This window comes from Chenopodium album, chromosome 20 (assembly GCF_948465745.1).
Source record: "Chenopodium album chromosome 20, dcCheAlbu1.1, whole genome shotgun sequence".
Lineage (NCBI taxonomy): Eukaryota > Viridiplantae > Streptophyta > Magnoliopsida > Caryophyllales > Amaranthaceae > Chenopodium > Chenopodium album.
In genome coordinates this window covers 21132358-21154619 of record NC_137853.1, presented here as the reverse complement: position 1 = coordinate 21154619, position 22262 = coordinate 21132358, and the positions used below count along the sequence as shown (strand labels likewise).

The window sequence follows — 22262 nt, the reverse complement described above, 5'->3', positions numbered from 1 at the left end:
TCAAATTAAAGTCAAATGCATTCAGCAAATCTAATTGAGTCAAATTAAAGGCAAACACATTCAAACAAAGTTTCTTAAATCAAATGAAAATCAAATGCATTCATCAAAGCTAAATGAGTCAAATGAAAGTCAAACATTCAAACAAAGCTTTTTGAATCAAATGAAAGTCAAATGCATTCTACAAAGTTAATTGAGTCAAATGAAAGTCAAACACATTCAAACAATGCTTTTTTAATCAAATAAAAGTCAAATGTATTCAACAAAGCTAATTGAGTCAAATGAAAGTCAAACTCATTCAACAAAGCTTTTTAAATCTAATGAAAGTCAAACACATTTAAACAAAGCTTTTAAAATAAAATGAAAGTCAAATGCATTCAACGAAGCTAATTGAGTCAAATGAAAATCAAACACATTCATACAAAGCTTTTTGAATCAATTGAAAGTCCAACGCATTCAATAAAGGTTATTGAGTCAAATGAAATTCAAACTCATTCAACAAAGCTTTTTTTATCAAATGAAAGTCAAACACATTAAAACGAAGCTTTTTGAATCAAATGAAAGTTAAATTCATTCAACAAAGTTAATTGAGTTAAATGAAAGTCAAACACATTCAAATAAAGCTTTTTGAATCAAATGATAGTCAAATGCATTCAGCAAAGCTAATTGAGTCAAATAAAAGTCAAACACATTCAAACAAAGCTTTTTGAATTAAACGAAAGTTAAATGCATTCAACAAAGCTTTATGACTCAAATGAAAGTCAAACACATTCAAACAATACTTTTTGAATCAAATTAAAGTCAAATGCATTCAATAAAGCTAATTGAGTCAAATGAAAGTCACACACATTCAAATACTTTTTGAATCAAATTAAATTAAAATGCATTCAACAAAGCTAATTGAGTCAAATGAAAGTCAAACAAATTCAAACAAATCTATTTGAATCAAATGAAAGTCAAACAGATTCAAACAAAGCTTTTTGAATTCAATGAAAGTGAAATGCAATTAACAAAACTAATTGAGTCAAATGAAAGTCAAACACATTCATACAAAGCTAATTGAGTCAAATGAAAGTCAAATGCATTCTACAAATTTTATTGAGTCAAATGAAAGTCAAAAACATTTAAACTAAGCTTTTTGAATCAAATGAAAGTCAAATGCATTCAACAAAGCTAATGGAGTCTAATGAAAGTCAAACACATTCAAACAAAGATTTTTGTATCAAATGAAAGTAAAATGCATTCAACAAAGCTAATTGAGTCAAATGAAAGTCAAACACATTCATAACAAAGCTTTTTGAATCAAATGAAAGTCAAATGCATTCAACAAAGCTAATTGAGTCAAATGAAAGTCAAACACATTCAAACGAAGCTTTTTGAATCAAATGAAAGTAAAATGCATTCAATAAAGCTAATTGAGTCAAATAAAAGTCAAACACATTCAAACAAAGCTTGTTGAATTAAATGAAAGTTAAATGCAATTAACAAAGCTAATTGAGTCAAATGAAAGTCAAACACATTATACAAAGCTAATTGAGTCAACTGAAAATTTTATTTTTGCGAGATGTCGTAAGTCGGTAACCCAGCCTCCCATGATTGCTTTAACTCTTCAATAAGAGGTTGCAAGTACACATCGAGATTCCCTTTAGGATTCTTCGGACCTGGAATTATCAAACTTAGAAACATAAAAGGTTTCTTCATGCACAATTCAGGTGGAAGATTATAAGGAGTTAAAATGACAGGACAAAAAGAATATTGCCTTCCTATCTTTCCAAATGGTGAAAATCTGTCGGTACAAAGACCTAGTCGGACATTTCTATGCTCCGCAGCAAAAGAAGGGTAATTTTCATCTAGGTGTTTCCACGCCTTTCCATCACTTGGATGAGACATAAGGCCATGAACTCGAGGATTATCTTTATGCCACCTCCTCTGCTCCGCAGTAGATCTTGTTGCATATAATCTTTGTAATCTCGGGCCTATAGGAAAGTAAATAAGAGCACTATGAGGAGAATTGTTGCCACTTTCTCTAAGTTTCTTATAACGACTTCCTTTGCAATATAGACATTCTTTGAGATCTTTGTGTTCCTTCCAAAATAACATACATCCATTTGGACATACATGAATCTTTTGGTGCGGAAGTTCTGGCCCTTCAAGCAATTTCTTAATCTTCTAAAAACTATCTGTCATCTTGTTTTCATCTGGGCAAATGTCTTTCATTAAGGAAGCAACACCATCTATAGCTTTATGTGGAATATTATACTCGCACTTGATGTTTGCCATCCTTGCAGCAGCAGACAATACAGACAACTTGCAGCCATCATACAATGGCTCTTCTGCTGCCTTCAACATGTCAAAGAACTTCTTGTAACTAGCATGTGGCTCTTCTTCAATATTTTCTAAACCACCTTCTAGTCCAAAGGCATCTAATACCATGTTTCTATATGGGTTCAATGCATCCTCGGTGGATATAGAGCTGCTACTTTGGGATTCTCTTTGGAAGTGCAGTTCACCATGAAAAACCCACTGGAAATAGTTAGGCAAAAAACCATGCCTATAGAGATGCTCCTTAATGGTATCAAAATCTTGATAAGGAATATTTCGACACTGTGCACATGGACATTTCATCACACCATCTATCACGACATTGTCTTGTGAGGTAGAAAATGTAATAAATTCATTGACCTTTTCAGCAAAGGTTGGACTAAGGAATTTTCCTTCTAACCATTTATACATCCATGCTCGATCCTCCCTCATTATATAGCAGTTTCACTAAAAAATAAATGATACAAAAAGCATAGACCAAGTAAGTAAAGCACTTAGAGGAATGACATTCGTTTAGGTCATTTAACTATTTAAGGTCATCTAAATGAAAATTATTGTTACCAATTAACATCATATGAGAAGAAGCGTTCCCATTTTCGACACGCTCTTTCTAATGAACTTGAAAAGGCTTGATTCATGTCTAATATATGTATTTACAAATTCCTAAGAAAAGAAATCACAAAAAAAAAGCATGTTATAAAGTTTTAAGGTCTTGTAGAACCACAATCAAGCAAATTCGGCCAAAATGGGAAGAAGCGTTCCCATTTTCTACATGCTCCTTCTAATGAACTTATAAAGGCTTGAATCATGTCAAATATATGTATTTGTAACTGCCTAAGAAAATAAATAACAAAGAGAAAGCAATTTATAAGGTTTTAAGGTCTGATAGAACCGAAATCAAGCAAATTCAGAGAAAATGAGAAGAAGCGTTCTCATTTTCTACATGCACTTTCTAATGAACTTGAAAAAGCTTGAGTCATGTCAAATATATGTATTTATAACTTCCTAACAAAAGAAATCACAAAAAAAAGGATGTTATAAGGTTTTAAGGTCTTGTAGAACCAAAATCAACCAAATTCGGCCCAAATGGGAAGAAGCGTTCCCATTTTCTACATGCTATTTCTAATGAAATTATAAAGGCTTGAATCATGTCACATGTATATATTAGTAACTTCCTAAGCATAGAAATCACTAAGACAATGCAAGCTATAAGGTTTTATGGTCTGGTAGAACCGAAATCAAGTAAATTCGGGCAAAATGAGAAGAAGCGTTCCCATTTTCTACATTCTCTTTCTAATGAACTTGAAAAGGCTTGATTTATGTCAAATATATGTATTTATAACTTCCTAACAAAAGAAATCACAAAAAAACGATGTTATAAGGTTTAAAGGTCTTGTAGAACCAAAATCAAGCATATTCGGGCAAAATATTAAGAAGCATTCCCATTTTCTACATACTTTTTCTAATGAACTTATAAATGCTTGAATCATGTCAAATATATGTATTTATAACTTCCTAAGAATAGAAATAAAAAAAAAAGCAAATTATAAGGTTTTAAGGTCTTGTAAAACCGAAATCAAGCAAATTCGAGCAAAATGGGAAGAAGCATTCCCATTTTCATCATGCTCTTTCTAATGAACATAAAAAGGCTTGAGTCATGTCAAATACATGAATTTATAAATTCGTAACAAAATAAATCACAAAAAAAAAGGATGTTATAAGGTTTTAAGGTCTTGTAGTACCAAAATCAAGCATTTTTGGGCAAAATGGTAAGAAGCGTTCCCATTTTCTACATGCTCTTTCTAATGAACTTAAAAATGCTTGAGTCATGTCAAATATATTTATTTGTAACTACCTAAGCATAGAAATCACAAAAAACAAAGCAAGTTATAAGGATTTAAGGTCTGGTAGAACCGAAATCGAGCAAATTCAGGCAAAATGAGAAGAAGCGTTCCTATTTTCTACACGCTCTTTCTAATGAACTTGAAAATTCTTGATTCATGTCTAATATATGTATTAATAACTTAATAAGAAAAGAAATAAAAAAAAAAGCATGTTATATGGTTTTAAGGTGTCGTAGAACCAAAATCAAGCAAATTCGGCTAAAATGGGAAGAAGCATTCCCGTTTTCTACATGCTCCTTCTAATGAAATTATAAAGGCTTGAATCAAATTAAATATATGTATTTGAAACTGCCTAATCAAATAAATAACAAAGAGAAAGAAATTTATAAGGTTTTAAGGTCTGGTAGAATCGAAATCAACAAATTCAGGCAAAATGAGAAGAAGCGTTCCCATTTTCTACAGGCTCTTTCTAATGAACTTGAAAAGGATTGATTCATGTCAAATATATGTATTCATAACTTCCTAAGAAAATAAATCACAAAAACAAAGCATGTATTAAGGTTTTAAGGTCTTGTAGAACCAATATGAAGCAAAATCGGGCAAAATAGTAAGAAGCATTCCTATTTTCTACATGTTCTTTCTAATGAAATCATAAATTCTTGAATTATGTCAAATATACATATTTTTAACTTTATAAGCAAATAAATAACAAAGCAAAATCAAGTTATAAGGTTTTAAGGTCTTGTGGAATCAAAATCAAGCAAATTTGGGAAAAATGGGAAGAAACGTTCCCATTTTCTACATGCTCTTTCTAATAAACTTATAAATACTTGTATCATGTCAAATATATGTATTTATAACACCATAAGAAAATAAATCACAAAAACAAAGCAAGTTACAAGGTTTTAAGGTGTTGTAGAACCAAAATCAAGCAAATTCGGGCAAAATGGGAAAAAGCGTACCCATTTTCAACATGCTCTTTTTAATGAACTTGAAAAGGCTTAATTAATGTCAAATATATGTATTTATAACTTCCTAACAAAATTTACAAGTTATTTCTAATGAACTTGAAAAGGCTTGATTCATGTTAAATATATGTATTTTTAACTTCCTAACAAAAGAAATCACAAAAACAAAGGATTTTATAAGGTTTTAAGGTCTTGTAGAACCACAATCAACCAAATTCGGCCCAAATGGTAAAAAGCGTTCCCAATTTCTACATGCTCTTTCTAATGAACTTATAAAGGCTTGAATGATGTCAAATATATGTATTAGTAACTTCCTAAGCATAGAAATACACTAATACAAAGCAAGGTATAAGGTTTTAAGGTCTAGTAGAACCGAAATCAAGCAAATTCGGGCATAATGGGAAGAAACGTTCCCAATTTCTACATGCTCTTTCTAATAAAATCATAAGTTCTTAAATCATGTCAAATATACGTATTTTTAACTGTCTAAGCAGATAAATAACAAAGCAAAAGCTAGTTATTAGGTTTTAAGGTCTTGTAGAACCAAAATCAAGCAAATTTAGGCAAAATGGGAAGAAACGTTCCCATTTTCTACATGTTGTTTCTAATGAACTTATAAATGCTTGTATCATGTGAAATATATGTATTTATAACACCATAAGAAATAAATCACAAAAACAAAGCAAGTTATGAGGTTTTAAGGTCTTGTAGAACCAAAATCAAGCAAATTCGGGCAAAATAGTAAGAAGCATTCCCAAATTCTACATGCTCTTTCTAATGAACTTATAATTGTTTGAATCATGTGTAATATATGTATTTATAAATGCATAAGCATAGAAATCACAAAAACAAATCAATTTATAAGGTTTTAAGGTCTTGTAGAACTGAAATCAAGCAAATTCGGGCAAACTAGTAAGAAGCATTCCCTTTTTCTACATGCTCTTTATAATAAACTTGAAAAGTCTTGATTCATGTCAAATATATATGTATTTATAATTCCTAACAAAATAAATCACAAAAACAAAGCAAGTTATAAGGTTTTAAGGTCTTGTAGAACCAAAATCAAGCAAATTTGGGCAAAATAGTAAGAAGCCTTTCCATTTTTTACATGCTCTTTCTAATGAACTAAAAAAAACTTGAATAATGTTAAACATATGTATTTTTAATTCCTAATCATAGATATAACAAAAACACAGCGAGTTATAAGGTTTTAAGGACAGGTAGAACCGAAATAAAGCAAATTCGAGCAAAATAGGAAGAAGCACCCATTTTTTACATGCTCTTTCTAATGAACTTAAAAAGGCTTGATTCATGTCAAATATATGTATTTATAACTTTCTAAGAAAAGAAATCACAAAAACAAAGCATGTTATAAGGTATTAAGGTCTTGTAGAACAAAACTAAAGCAAATTCGGGCAAAATAGTAAGAAGCCTTTCAATTTTCTACATGCTCTTTCTAATGAACTTATAAATTCTTGAATCATATCAAATATATGTATTTATAATTTTCTAAGCTTATAAATCACAAAAACAAAACATGTGATAAGGTTTTAAGGTGTTGTAAAACCAAAATCAAGCAAATTCGGGCAAAATGGGAAAAAGCGTACCCATTTTCAACATGCTCTTAATGAACTTAAAAATGCTTGATTCATGTCAAATATATGTATTTATAACTTCCTAACAGAATTAATCACAAAAACAAAGCAAGTTATACGGTTTTAAGGTCTTGTAGAACCAAAATCAAGCAAATTCGGGCAAAATAGTAAAAAGCATTCCCATTTTCTACATGCTCTTTCTAATGAACTAAAAAAACTTGAATAATTTTAAATATATGTATTTATAATTCCTAATCATAGATATAACAAAAACAAAGCAAGTTAAAAGGTTTTAAGGACTGGTAGAACCGAAATCACGCAAATTCGAGCAAATTAGGAAGAATCACCCATTTTTTACATGCTCTTTCTAATGAAATTTAAAAGGCTTGATTCATGTCAAATATATGTATTTATAACTTCCTAAGAAAATAAATCACAAAAACAAAGCAAGTTATAAGGTTGTAAGGTCTTGTAGAACCAAAATCAAGCAATTTCGGCCCAAATGGGAAGAAACGTTTCTATTTTCTACATGCTTTTTCTAATGAACTTATAAAGGCTTGAATCATGTCAAATATATGTATTTTTAACTGCCTAAGCATAGAAATCATTAAGACAAAGAAAGTTATAGGGTTTTAAGGTCTGGTAGAAACGAAATCAAGCAAATACGAGCAAAATGAAAAGAAGCGTTCCCATTTTCTACATGCTCTTTCTAATGAACTTTAAAAGGCTTGATTCATGTCAAATATATGTATTTATAACTTCCTAAGAAAATAAATCACAAAAATAAAGTATGTCGTAAGGTTTTAAGGTCTTGTAGAGCCACAATCAAGCAAATTCGACCAAAATGGGAAGAAGTATTCCCATTTTCTACATGCTCTTTGTAATGAACTTGAAAAGGCTTGAGTCATGTCAAATATATGTATTCATAACTTTCTCACAAAAGAAATCACAAAAACAAAGCAATTCATAAGATTTTAAGGTCTTGTAGAATCAAAATCAAGCAAATTCGGGCAAAATAGTAAGAAGCATTGCCATTTTCTACATGCTCTTTCTAAAGAAATTATAAATTCTTGAATCATGTCAAATATACATATTTATAACTGACTAAGCAAATAAATAACAAAGAAAAAGCAAGTTATAAGGTTTTAAGGTCTTGTAGAACCAAAATCAAGCAAATTCGGGCAAAATGGGAAGAAACGTTCCCATTTTCTACATGCTCTTTCTAATGAACTTATAAATGCTTGGATCATGTCAAATATATGTATTTATAACTCCAAAAGAAAATAAATCACAAAAACAAAGCAAGTTATGAGCTTTTAAGGTCTTGGAGAACCAAAATCAAGCAAATTCGGGTAAAATAGTAAGAAGCATTCCCAAATTCTACATGCTCTTTCTTATGAACTTATAAATGTTTGAATCATGTGAAATATATGTATTTAAAAAGAATAAGCCTAGAAATCACATAAACAAAGCAATTTATAAGGTTTTAAGGTCTTGTAGAACTGAAGTCAAGCAAATTCGGGCAAAATAGTAAGAAGCACTCCCTTTTTCTACATGCTCTTTTTAATAAACTTGAAAAGGCTTGATTCATGTCAAATAAATAACTTCCTTACAATATAAATCACAAAAACAAAGCAAGATATAAGGTTTAAAGGTCTAGTAGAACAAAAATCAAGCAAATTCGGGCAAAATAGTAAGAAACGTCTTTCCATTTTCTACATGCTCTTTCTAATAAACTTATAAATTCTTGAATCATATAAAATATACTACCTCCATTTCTTTTTAGATGACACGTATTCCTTTTTAGGAAGTTTCTTTTTAGTTGACACGTTTCCTTTTTGGGTAAATTTTTCACCTTGCATTTACAAGCTACCCCACTTGATTTTTCATTCTCTATCACTCTCTCTCTCCTCTCCTTAATATATGTGCCTAAATCAAACGCGTTAACTAAATAGAAACGGAGGAAGTATGTATTTATAATTTTCTAAGCATATAAATCACAAAAACAAAGCAAGTTATAAGGTTTTAAGGTGTTGTAAAACCAAAATGAAGCAAATTCGGGTAAAATGGGAAAAAGCGTACCCATTTTCAACATGCTCTTTCTAATGAACTTGAAAAGGCTTGATTCATGTCAAATATATGTATTTATAACTGCCTAACAAAAGAAATCACAAAAACCAAAGCAAATTATAAGGTTTTAAGGTTTTGTAGAACCAAAATCAAGCAAATTCAGGCAAAATAGTAAGAAGCATTCTCATTCACTACATGCTCTTTCTAATGATCTAAAAAAAACTTGAATAATGTTAAATATATGTATTTATAATTCCTAATCATTGAAATTACAAAAACAAAGCAAGTTATAAGATTTTAAGGACTGGTAGAACCGAAATCAAACAAATTCGAGCAAAATAGGAAGAAGCACCCATTTTTTACATGCTCTTTCTAATGAACTTGAAAAGGCTTGATTTATGTCAAATATATGTATTTATAACTTCCTAACAAAAGAAATCACAAAAACAAAGGATGTTATAAGGTTTTAAGGTCTTGTAGAACCAAAATCAACCAAATTCGGCCCAAATGGTAAAAAGCGTTCCCATTTTCTACATTCATCTTTCAAATGAACTTTTAAAGGCTTGAATGATGTCAAAAATATGTATTAGTAACTTCCTAAGCTTAGAAATCACTAAGACAAAGCAAGGTATAAGGTTTTAAGGTCTAGTAGAACCGAAATCAAGCAAATTCGGGCATAATGGGAAGAAGCGTTCCCATTTTCTACAAGGTCTTTCTAATGAACTTGAAAAAGCTTTATTCATGTCAAACTTGTGTATTTATAACTTCTTAAGAAAATAAATCACAAAAACAAAGCATGTTATAAGGTTTTAAGGTCTTGTAGAACCAAAATCAAGCAAATTCGGCCCAAATGGGAAGAAGCGTTCCCATTTTCTACATCCTCTTTCTAATAAATTTATAAACGCTTGAATCATGTCAAATATATGTATTTGTAACTGCCTAAGCATAGAAATCACTAAGACAAAGCAATTTATAAGGTTTTAAGGTCTGGTAGACCCGAAATCAAGCAAATTCGGGAAAAATGAGAAGAAGCGTTCCCATTTTCTACATGCTCTTTCTAATGAACTTGAAAAAGATTGATTCATGTCAAATATATGTATTTATAACTTCCTAAGAAAATAAATCACAAAAATAAAGAATGTCATAATTTTTTAAGGTCTTGTAGAGCCAAAATCAAGGAAATTTGGCGAAAATGGGAAGAAGCATTCCCATTTTCTACATGCTCTTTCTAATGAATTTGAAAAAGCTTTTTTATGTCAAATATATGTATTCATATCTGCCTCACAAAAGAAATCACAAAAACAAAGCAATTCATAAGGTTTTAAGGTCTTGTAGAACCAAAATTAAGCAAATTCGGGCAAAATAGTAAGAAGCATTCCCATTTTCTACATGCTCTTTCTAAAGAAATTATAAATTCTTGAATCATGTCAAATATACATATTTATAACTGCCTAAGAAAATAAATAACAAATCAAATGCAAGTTATAAGGTTTTTATGTCTTGTAGAACCAAAATCAAGCAAATTCGGGCAAAATGGGAAGAAACGTTCCCATTTTTTACATGCTCTTTCTAATGAACTTATAAATTCTTGGATTATGTCAAATATATGTATTTATAACTCCATAAGAAAATAAATCAGAAAAACAAAGCAAGTTTTGAGGTTTTAAGGTCTTGTAGAACCAAAATCAAGCAAATTCAGGAAAAATAGTAAAAAGCATTCCCAAATTCGACATGCTCATTCTAATGAACTTATAATTGTTTGAATCATGTGAAATATATGTATTTATAAATGCATAAGCATAGTAATCACAAAAACAAAGCAAGTTATACGGTTTTATGGTCTTGTAGAACTGAAATCAAGCAAATTCAGGCAAAATAGTTAGAAGCATTCCCTTTTTCTACATGCTCTTTTTAATAAACATGAAAAGGCTTGATTCATGTCAAATATATGTATTTATAACTTCCTATAAAAATAAATCACAAAAACAAAGCAAGTTATAAGGTTTTAAGGTCTTCTAAACCAAAATCAAGCAAATTCGGGCAAAATAGTAAGAAGCCTTTCCATTTTCTACATGCTCTTTCTAATGAACTTATAAATTCTTGAATCATATAAAATATATGTATTTATAATTTTCTAAGCATATAAATCACAAAAACAAAGCAAGTTATAAGGTTTTAAGGTGTTGTAGAACCAAAATCAAGCATATTCGGGCAAAATGGGAAAAAGCGTACCCATTTTCAACATGCTTTTTCTAATGAACTTGAAAAGGCTTGATTCATGTCAAACATATGTATTTATAACTGCCTAACAAAAGAAATCACGAAAACAAAGCAAGTTATAAGGTTTTAAGGTCTTGTAGAACCAAAATCAAGCAAATTCGGCCAAAATAGTAAGAAGCATTCCCATTTTCTACATGCTCATTCTGATGAACTAAAAAAAAAACTTGAATAATGTTAAATATATGTATTTATAATTCCTAATCATAGAAATAACAAAAGAAAAGCAACTTATAAGGGTTTAAGGACTAGTAGAACCGAAATCAAGCAAATTCGAGCAGAATAGGAAGAAGCACCCATTTTTTACATGCTCTTTCTAATGAACTTGAAAAGGCTTGATTCATGTCAAATAATGTATTTATAACTTCCTAACAAAAGAAAGCACAAAAACAAAGGAAGTTATAAGGTTTTAAGGTCATGTAGAACCAAAATCAACCAAATTCGGCCCAAATGGTAAAAAGCGTTCCCATTTTCTACATGCTCGTTCTAATGAACTTATAAAGGCTTGAATCATTTCAAATATATGTATTAGTAACTGCCTAAGCATAGAAATCACAAAAACAAAGCAATTCATAAGGGTTTTAGCTCTTGTAGAACCAAAATCAAGCAAATTCGAGCAAAATAGTAAGAAGCATTCCCATTTTTTACATGCTCTTTCTAATGAACTTATAAAATAATATATATTATTTTATCGCCTTCGTTTTATAGCTAAAAGTGATTGAACGATTATTAATTCCTTCTAATATTTCTTTTGTATAGAACAAGATGACTTGTTTTCGTTTTATTTATTACAACATATGAAGTAAATTACTTCAATGACTCTTAATAAATTAGAAACAATTTATAACACAACTTGTTTCTAATGGCAACAAATTAAAATGTGATTTTATTTTAGCAACAAATAGTAAAACAAGTGTCCCCAATAGCAACAACTAGAAATTTTGTTGCCAAACGTTTTGTAAAATGACATTTCTAAATGACAACAAATAAAAAATCTGTTGTCATCTAGCAACAATAATGAGACGGCTAATTTCTAATAGGAACAATTCAAAAATTTATTGCCTCAATTTCTTTCTAAATCGCTACAAATAAAAAATTAGTTGTCAGAATTTGTTGATATATGGAAACAAGACAAAATTTGATGAAATCTAGCAACAACTAGTAAGACAACTTTTTTTCAATAGCAACAAAAAAGAGATATATTGAATCAAATAAAAGTCAAATGCATTCAACAAAGGTAATTGGGTTAAATGAAAGCCAAACACATTCATACACTACTACATTTTTGATATATTGCAACCCCTAAATCCGTCGCATTAGGCGTCAAAATCCGTGGCATTAGGCCTAATGCAACGGCCATGTACCGTGGCATCTGCTGGCGTTGCAGTAGGTCTAATGCAACGGTATATGAGACCTAATGCCACGGCATCAATAATCCGTTGCGTTAGATCAATACCTGATGCAACGGCAACATTATTGCCGCGGCATTAGTTATAATACCTAATGCCACGGTTTCCTATACCTAATGCCACGATGCATATACCCTAATGCCACGGTTCCCTAAACCTAATGCCAATAAAAATAATTGTACTACTAATAATAATAATAATAATAATACAAATAAAATAAGAATTAAAAGTTTGCACAATGTTATCTACAAGAACAATTACAAATTAAAATTAAATTATCATTAGTTAAACTAAGAAAGAAAACAATTAAAAATATTATATAAATTGTCCCCCAAACAATATTATCAGCAATTCTTTGGACCGCATTATCATTTTTTTCTCTTAGCTTGCTTCTCCAATTCCATTTATTTCTCCTACTTCTCCAATTTCTCAAGTAAAGCAATTCGGGAACATCTTCTTCAGCTTCAGTATCCACCTGATTCCCTTGATAAACAATAACCCCAAAAAAATCAAAATGGAATTATAGAATAATCGAGCACTCAAAAAAAAAAAAAAGGAACTTGATGTTTGTTTGTTTTTTTTTTTTTTTTTTTTTTTTTGCCCCTCTTAAATGTAATAGTTTGAATATTAACATGAATGGTAAGGCCATAGTTCATATAAAGTAAAACAAAGACATATATAACCAACCAATTAAATCAAACAAGAACAGAGCAAATTGGTATCATAAACCTGCTCCCACTCTTTTTTAGTATATTTATTTTCACAAACATAATAATCCTCAATAACACTACTCAAGAAACCTCAAATCTAAGTGATATAATTAGTTTACCAGATAAACAAATTAATCCAATTATATATAAGAATCTGTAATAAGTCACCGAACTTCAAATCATTAGAAGGAGAAGAGACACACATAAAATCATTAAAGGAGAAGACAAACCTGCTAGCTTAGCATATAATTCACGGCAGCCTGGTGGTATTATATAAAGTACTGCAGAAAAGAATGTCGAGATTTTCAGAGTGAAATAAAAAAAAATTAAAAAAAAAAGCGACTGCTATGATGATAACCACAGATTGATCCCAACTTATATAGTACTACATAACAAAAATAATATTCTAAAATATTCACCAAGACAATATTCATAGATACAACGGAAAGGGGTTAATATGTTGATCACCAAGCATTATGAACTTAAGACTGATAAAACAAATTGCAGTAGGTACATACTTTTAACATGTATGCCACTGGACTAATTAAGAATAGTCTCAGGACAATGTCGAAAGCAATGTTAAGTGTCAGAGGTGAAATCTTAGTGAGTGTCTTTTTTTTTGCTAAACAACAAGCATTTACTAACCTAATGAATAATGGTATATTCAAAAAGTTTATTAATGAAAAGGCAAATTAATGGTATATTCAAATAGTTTATTATGGGGATTTCTGCCGAAAAATTTGTATCACCCCCATGCTAAATCAAAGCTCAAGTAGAAAAAGAGAGGCAAATTAGAGATTGAGTGAAAAATATACTAATATTACAAACTATTTTAACGACTAAATAACTGAATGAATGGATTGGAGCGCACCTACTCAGTAATCTAATGAATAATGTAAGGGATGTGTTGAATCTTGGGCCATTCCTTCTCATTGGGTTTTTTGCAACTTTTTCCTGGACTGTATAGCAACAGTTCAATAACATCAATAGAAGCAACAGTTTAATAACATCAATAGAAGCAACAGTTCAATAACAGCTACAATAGAATTAAGGCAGCATCATACAAAAAAGCTAGACAGTGCAAGTTTCTTAAACTCTACAAAAGTAAAATAATAACAAGTGTCTAAGTAATTAATTAAAGAATGCATATTCTTATTCTGTCACATAATAGTTTAAATTTTAACATATACTTCATGAGCAGTAGCTTGAGATGCTGTCGTCTCAGGTCTCACATTGTCATCCAAAAATATAAACAAAATCATGAAGTTTGGTCTGCTTTCCTTAGTTTCCACTATAGTATCACGATTATACACGTTCAATCGTTCAATCTCTTTTAGTTAGCTTACTTTATAGGAAACTACTCATAAGTTTCACTCATGTTTTAATCAAATTTTTTCTCTTAGCCTGAATATTTCTCATAATACATGCTAAGGACAATTAGTGGTACCAATTCATGATAATCTTTATAAGTGAAATGAATTTCAACTTTAAATCATATTCCTAAAGCTTAACATTCAACCTGTATCTGGGATATTAGCTAACCAATAAATAACAGGACACTACTTAAAAGCTCCACCCAACTTATAATTATAGTGTGCAAATTATATAAACATTTTACATATATATTAATTATAGATACCAAGATGCATGCAAGGCTTTTAATAAACAAAGTTTCACTATTCTAATGATGGCAATTTAGAGATGCAGAAGACTATAAAATAATAAAAAGCATGAACATCAACAACAGAACATAGAACAATTAAAAGCAGCAGCAAACAATAAAACCATCAACTATATACAAAAATAAAAGCAACAGCGGGCATTAGAAAAATTCATCAACATCAACATTTCAACAGTAGCTACGGTATAGTCAGGTTAGCAGCATGCATCAAAAGCTACACAGAAGCAATAGAAAATAATTTATGATATTTGATTAATTGTGGCACCAGATTTAGACATATTCGTCTATTCCCCATTCATATTCATCATTTCATTTGGAAAACATCCACCAGTTTTTGGTTTCACTATCCATTCCTCAGGGTAAGAATTAAGAAAGTTAATTTATTAAAAACAAAAAAAAATTAAATTCACGAGAACTCAAATGCATAATAAAAGCTAAATATGAAGTATGACAAACGTATTATATGTAAAAAGAATGTCAAATTGCAAGATTAATGACATAACACAATATCACAAAACTACAACACTATATCTTTACAGCTTTATTGACATAAAATCATTGAGCAAACTTAGAATTTAAGACACCAAATAACAGATTAACAATAAATAAAAGTCAGCAGGCAGCTAGCAAAAGACGACCAGATTAACACAAGATGAGTAAAATATGTTAGGGTAGCAAGTTTTCTGGTCGTTTAATATACTCATATGGAAGTCCGATTTAAAAAATCAAAAATAAAAAGTTATCTTACCCTTAGACTGCCCATTTGATCTTTATCTCAGATGACAGTTACAACAATGTATACCACTAACTCAAGATTAATTTTTGTCCAACAAGCTGTCATAAATTTACAAAGGATTAGTACTCCATCACATCCGTTTAAGGAACTCTAACAAAGACTCTGAATGCCAAGAGTCTTGAAATCTAGATAAACGCTTAAATACATATTACATTAAAATTTATAGATTGGTCTACAAACATATATCAAATCATCTTTTATGGTTAGATCCCAAAGTAACAAATAAACTTATCTATCTTTCCGTTTCCTGATGTTTTTAGTTCAAATTTTCTCTATTTTTCCAGAAATTAACCAGATTGTATATGGTCGCTAATTCGAGTTATCGTGGAAAACGATTACCCAGATCGTTTCTCACCCAACTCGTGAAATCTCTCTAAAATATCAAATTTGAACTAAGTAATTTCATCTTCCTGTTATCATAATATATGGCCTCAAATACAAATTTGCAAGCACAACAACGAAAACTTCAAATTAATCACCACGACATGCAACAACAAAAATTTCAATTAAGCAATTTGAAAAACAAAACTTTGCCGTAAACCTTAAACAACAATTCGAGCAATCAACCACAAGGCAGGAACAAGAAAGATGAAAATGGGAGTTTAAGTAGCCTAAAACTCGCAGCCACCACTTGTCTGCCTGAAATTCAAGCAATTAGCCACCACCTAAGTGCCGCCTTCGTCTACTTGCTCAGATTTCTTTGCTCAATTTTCCTCTCATAAATTTTTGAGTACTTTTCCTATCGTAATTTAGGGCTTCAAAAATGGAGAATTGGGGGAAAATGGGTATAGTGCAAGAATGTGAGAAAAATCAGAAAATGGGTTTTTTTTTTTTTAAGGGGAAAATCAGAAAATGGGTTTAGTTCAAAGAAGTTTCTTACTTTCCAATTTTCTTTTTCTCTTTTTTCCTTATTATTTTTGGTCTTAGACTAGCAACACGTGTAAGGGGTTTAAAATATTTGGGGTAAAAGTAGAGGGAAGTCATGAAAATTTCCGCGCCTGGCCTCTAAATTTTCAATTTTCATTACAAACCGTTGCATCAGCTTTTTTGGTTGTTGAAATAGCTAGGCTAACACAACGATTCTCTAGTGCCGTTGTATTAGCTCTCCCTATTAAAATATTAAAGGTGAATCCGTTGCATTAGCCTATGCTATTACAACGGTAGTAAAAATACCGTTGCATTAGCCTTTAATTATCTGTTGCATTAGGTCAAAAATGTAGTAGTGATACAAAGCTTTTTGAATCAAATAAAACTCAAATGCATTCAACAAAGCTAATTGAGTCAAATGAAAGTCAAACACATTCAACAACGCTTTTTAAATCAAATGAAAGTCAAATACATTCAACAAAGACAATTGAGTCAAATGAAAGTCAAACACATTCAAACAAAGCTTTTTGAATCAAATGAAAGTCAAATGCATTCGACAAAGATAATTGAGTCAAATGAAAGTCAAACACATTCAAACAAAGCTTATTGAATCAAATGAAAGTAAAATGCATTCAACAAAGCTAATTGAGTCAAATGAAAGTCAAACACATTCAAACAAAGCTTATTGAATCAAATAAATGTAAAATGCAACAACTAGTAAGACGGCTAATTTCTAATAGGAACAATTCAAAAATTTGTTGCCTCAATTTGTTTCTAAATCGCTACAAATTAGTTGTAAGAAATTGTTGACATATGGAAACAAGACAAAATTTAATGAAATCTAGCAACTACTAGTAAGACAATTTGTTTTCAATAGCAACAAAAAAGAGATATATTGAATCAAATGAAAGTCAAATGCATTCAACAAAGGTAATTGGGTCAAATGAAAGTCAAACACATTCATACAAAGCTTTTTGAATCAAATAAAACTCAAATGCATTTAACAAAGCTAATTGAGTCAAATGAAAGTCAAACACATTCAACAACGCTTTTTGAACCAAATGAAAGTCAAATGCATTCAACAAAGATTATTGAGTCAAATGAAAGTCCAACTCATTCAAACAAAGATTTTTGAATCAAATAAAGTCAAATGCATTCAACAAAGATTTTTAACTCAAATAAAAGTCAAACACATTCAAACAATGCTTTTTAAATCAAATGAAAGTCAAATGCATTCAACAAGGATAATTGAGTCAAATGAAAGTCAAACACATTCATACAAAGCTTTTGGAATCAAATGAAAATCAAATGCATTCAATAAAGGTAATTCAGTCAAATGAAAGTCAAACACATTCTAACAAAGCTTTTTGAATCAAATCAAAGTTAAATGCATTCATCATAGTTAATTGAGTCAAATGAAAGTTAAACACATTCAAACAATGCTTTTTTAATCAAATGAAAGTCAAATGCATTCAACAAAGCTAATGGAGTCTAATGAAAGTCAAACACATTCAAACAAAGCTTTTTGAATTAAATGAAAGTAAAATGCATTCAACAAAGCTAATTGAGTCAAATGAAAGTCAAACACATGCAAAAAATGGTTTTTGAATTAAATGAAAGTTAAATGCGTTCACCAAAGATAAATGAGTCAAATGAAAGTCAAATACATTCAAACAAAGCTTTTTGAGTCAAATGAAAGTCAAGTGCATTTCACAAAGCTTTTTGACTCAAATGAAAGTCAAACACATTCAAACAAGGGTTTTTTAATCAAATGAATGTCAAATGCATTCAATAAAGATAAATGAGTCAAATGAAAGTCAAACACATTCATACAAAGCTTTTTGAATAAAATGAAAGTCAAATGCATTCAACAAAGATAATTGAGTCAAATGAAATTCAAACACATTAATACAAAGCTTTTTGAATCAAATAAAAGTCGAATGCATTCCACAAAGATAATTGAGTAATATAAAAGTCAAATACATTCAAACAAAGCTTTTTGAATCAAATGAAAGTCAAATGCATTTAACAAAGCTAATTGATTCAAATGAAAGTCAAAAACATTCAAACAAAGCTTTTTGAACCAAATGAAAGTCAAATGCTTTCAACAAAGCTAATTGAGTCAAATGAAAGTCAAACACATTCAACAATGCTTTTTAAATCAAATGAAAGTCAAATATATTCAACAAAGCTAATTGAGTCAAATGAAAGTCAAACACATTCAAACAAAGCTTTTTGAATCAAATGAAAGTAAAATGCATTCAACAAAGCTAATTGAGTCAAATGAAAGTCAAACACATTCAAACAATGCTTTTTGAATCGAATGAAAGTCAAATAAATTCAACAAAGCTAATTGACTCAAATGAAAGTCAAACACATTCAAACAAAGCTTTTTGAATTAAATGAACGTAAAATGCATTCAACAAAACTAATTGAATTAAATGAAAGTCAAACACATTCAAACAAAGCTTTTTAAATTAAATCAAAGTGAAATGCAATTAGCAAAGCTAATTGAGTCAAATGAAAGTCAAACACATTCATAAAAATCTATTTGAGTCAAATGAAAGTCAAATGCATTCTACAAAGCTAATTGAGTTAAATGAAAGTCAAACACATTCAAACAAAGATTTTTGAATCAAATGAAAGTCAAATGCATTCAACAAAGCTAATTGAGTCAAATGAAAGTCAAAAACATTCAAACAAAGCTTTTTGAATCAAATGAAAGTCAAATGCATTCAATAAAGATAATTGTGTCAAATGAAAGTCAAACATATACATACAAAGCTTTTTAAATCAAATGAAAGTCAAATGCGTTCAACAAATATAGTTGAGTTAAATGAAATTCAAACACATTCAAACAAACCTTTTTATATCAAACGAAAGTCAAGTGCATTCAACAATTCTTTATGACTCAAATGAAAGTCAAACACCTTCAAACTAAGCTTTTTGAATCAAATGAAAGTCAAATGTATTCTACAAAGCTAATTGAGTCAAATGAAAGTAAAACACATTCAAACAATACTTTTTGAATCAAATGAAAGTTAAATGCATTCAACAAAGGTAATTGAGCCAAATGAAAGTCAAACACATTCAAACAAAGCTTTTTCAATCAAATGAAAGTCAAACACATTCTAACAAAGATTTTTGAATTAAATGAAAGTGAAATGCAATTAACAAAGCTAATTGAGTCAAACGAAAGTCAAACACATTCATACAAAGCTAATTGAGTCAAATGAAAGTCAAATGCATTCTAAAAAGCTAATTGAGTCAAATGAAAGTCAAACACATTCAAACAATGCTTTTTGAATCAAATTAAAGTCAAATGCATTCAACAAAGCTATTTGAGTAAAATGAAAGTCAAACACATTCAAACAAAGCTTTTTGTATCAAATGAATGTAAAATGCATTCAACAAAGCTAATTGAGTCAAATTAAAGTCAAACACATTCAAACAATGCTTTTTGAATCAAATGAAAGACAAATGCATTCAAGAAAGATAATTGAGTCAATTGAAAGTAAAACACATTCATACAAAGCATTTTGAATCAAATGAATGTCAAACACATTAAACAAAGCTTTTTAAATTAAATGAAAAGGAAATGCAATTCACAAAGGTAATTGAGTCAAATGAAAGTCAAACACATTCATACAAAGCTAATTGAGTCAAATGAAAGTCAAATGCATTCTACAAAGCTAATTCAGTCAAAAGAAAGTCAAACACATTCAAAAAAAGCTTTTTAAGTCAAATGAAAGTTACATGCATTCAACAAAGCTAATTGAGTCAAATGAAAGTAAAACACATTCAAACAAGGCTTTTTGAATCTATTCCAAGTCAAATGCATTCAACAAAACATTTTGACTCAAATGAAAGTCAAATACATTCAGACAAAACTTTTTGAATCAAATGAAAGTCAAATGTATTCAACAAAGTTAATTGAATCAAATGAAAGTCAAACACATTCAAACAAAGCTTTTCGATTCAAATGAAAGTCAAATACATTTAATAAAGATAATTGAGTCAAATGATACTCAAACACATTCATACAAAGATTATTAAAACAAATGAAAGTCAAATGCATTCAACAAATATAATTCAGTCAAATGAAAGTCAAACACATTCAAACAAAGCTTTTTGAATCAAATGAAAGTCAAATGCATTCAACAAAGCTAATTGAGTCAAACGAAAGTCAAACACATTCAAACAAAGCTTTTTGAATCAAATGAAAGTAAAATGCATTCAACAAAGCTAATTGATTCAAATGAAAGTCAAACACATTCAAACAACGCTTTTTGAATAAAATGAAAGTCAAATGCATTAAAAAAAGCTAATTGAGTCTAATGAAAGTCAAACACATTCAAACGAAGCTTTTTGAATCAAATGAAAGTCAAATGCATTCAACAAAGCTAATTTTGTCAAATTTAAGTCAAATACATTCAAACGAAGCTTTTTGAATCAAATGAAAATAAAATGCATTAAATAAAGCTAATTAAGTCAAATGAAAGTCAAACACATTCAAACAAAGCTTTTTGAATTAAATGAAAGTGAAATGCAATTAACAAAGCTAATTGACTCAAATGAAAGTCAAACACATTCATACAAAGCTAATTAAGTAAAATGAAAGTCAAACACATTCATACAAAGCTTTTTGAATCAAATGAAAGTCAAATGCATTCGACAAAGCTAATTGAGTCAAATGAAAGCCAAACACATTCAAACAAAAATTTTTGAATTAAAAGAAAGTGAAATGCAATTAACATAGCTAATTGAGTCAAATGAAAGTCAAACACATTCATACAAAGTTAATTGATTCAAAGGAAAGTTAAATGCATTCTACAAATTTAATTGAGTCAAATGAAAGTCAAACACATTCCAACAACGCTTTTTGAATCAAATGAAAGTCAAATGCATTCAACAAATCTAATTGAGTCAAATTAAAGGCAAACACATTCAAACAAAGTTTTTTAAATCAAATGAAATTCAAATGCATTCATCAAAGCTAAATGAGTCAAATGAATGTCAAACATTCAAACAAAGCTTTTTGAATCAAATGAAAGTCAAATGCATTCTACAAAATTAATTGAGTCAAATTAAAGTCAAACACATTCAAACAAGGCTTTTTAATCAAATAAAAGTCAAATGTATTCAACAAAGCTATTTGAGTCAAATGAAAGTCAAACTCATTCAACAAAGCTTTTTAAATCTAATGAAAGTCAGACACATTTAAACAAAGCTTTTAAAATAAAATGAAAGTCAAATGCATTCAACGAAGCTAATTGAGTGAAATGAAAGTCAAACACATTCATACAAAGCTTTTTGAATCAATTGAAAGTCTAACGCATTCAATAAAGCTTATTGAGTCAAATGAAAGTCAAACACATTCCAACAACGCTTTTTGAATCAAATGAAAGTCAAATGCATTCAACAAATCTAATTGAGTCAAATTAAAGGCAAACACATTCAAACAAAGTTTTTTAAATCAAATGAAAATCAAATGCATTCATCAAAGCTAAATGAGTCAAATGAATGTCAAACATTCAAACAAAGCTTTTTGAATCAAATGAAAGTCAAATGCATTCAACGAAGCTAATTGAGTCAAATGAAAGTCAAACACATTCATACAAAGCTTTTTGAATCAATTGAAAGTCCAACGCATTCAATAAAGCTTATTGAGTTAAATGAAATTCAAACTCATTCAACAAAGCTTTTTTTATCAAATGAAAGTCAAA

At 29.6% G+C, this 22262-nt stretch overlaps 1 long non-coding RNA gene across 3 annotated transcripts; it reads right to left on the bottom strand.

Moving 5' to 3' along the window:
- Positions 1 to 12670: 12670 nt before the first annotated feature.
- Positions 12671 to 16757, bottom strand: LOC145599258 (uncharacterized). 3 transcript variants are annotated; one of them, XR_014103717.1, is made up of 5 exons: positions 16211 to 16757; positions 15622 to 15707; positions 14064 to 14151; positions 13423 to 13473; positions 12671 to 12965 (listed from the first exon to the last, which is right to left on the bottom strand). It is a non-coding gene; the product is annotated as an uncharacterized LOC145599258 (long non-coding RNA). The 3 variants fall into 3 exon arrangements; XR_014103718.1 differs by lacking the exon at positions 15622 to 15707 and having other exon boundaries at positions 16211 to 16739; XR_014103716.1 differs by having other exon boundaries at positions 15622 to 16731.
- Between the last annotated feature and the right edge of the window lie 5505 nt (positions 16758 to 22262).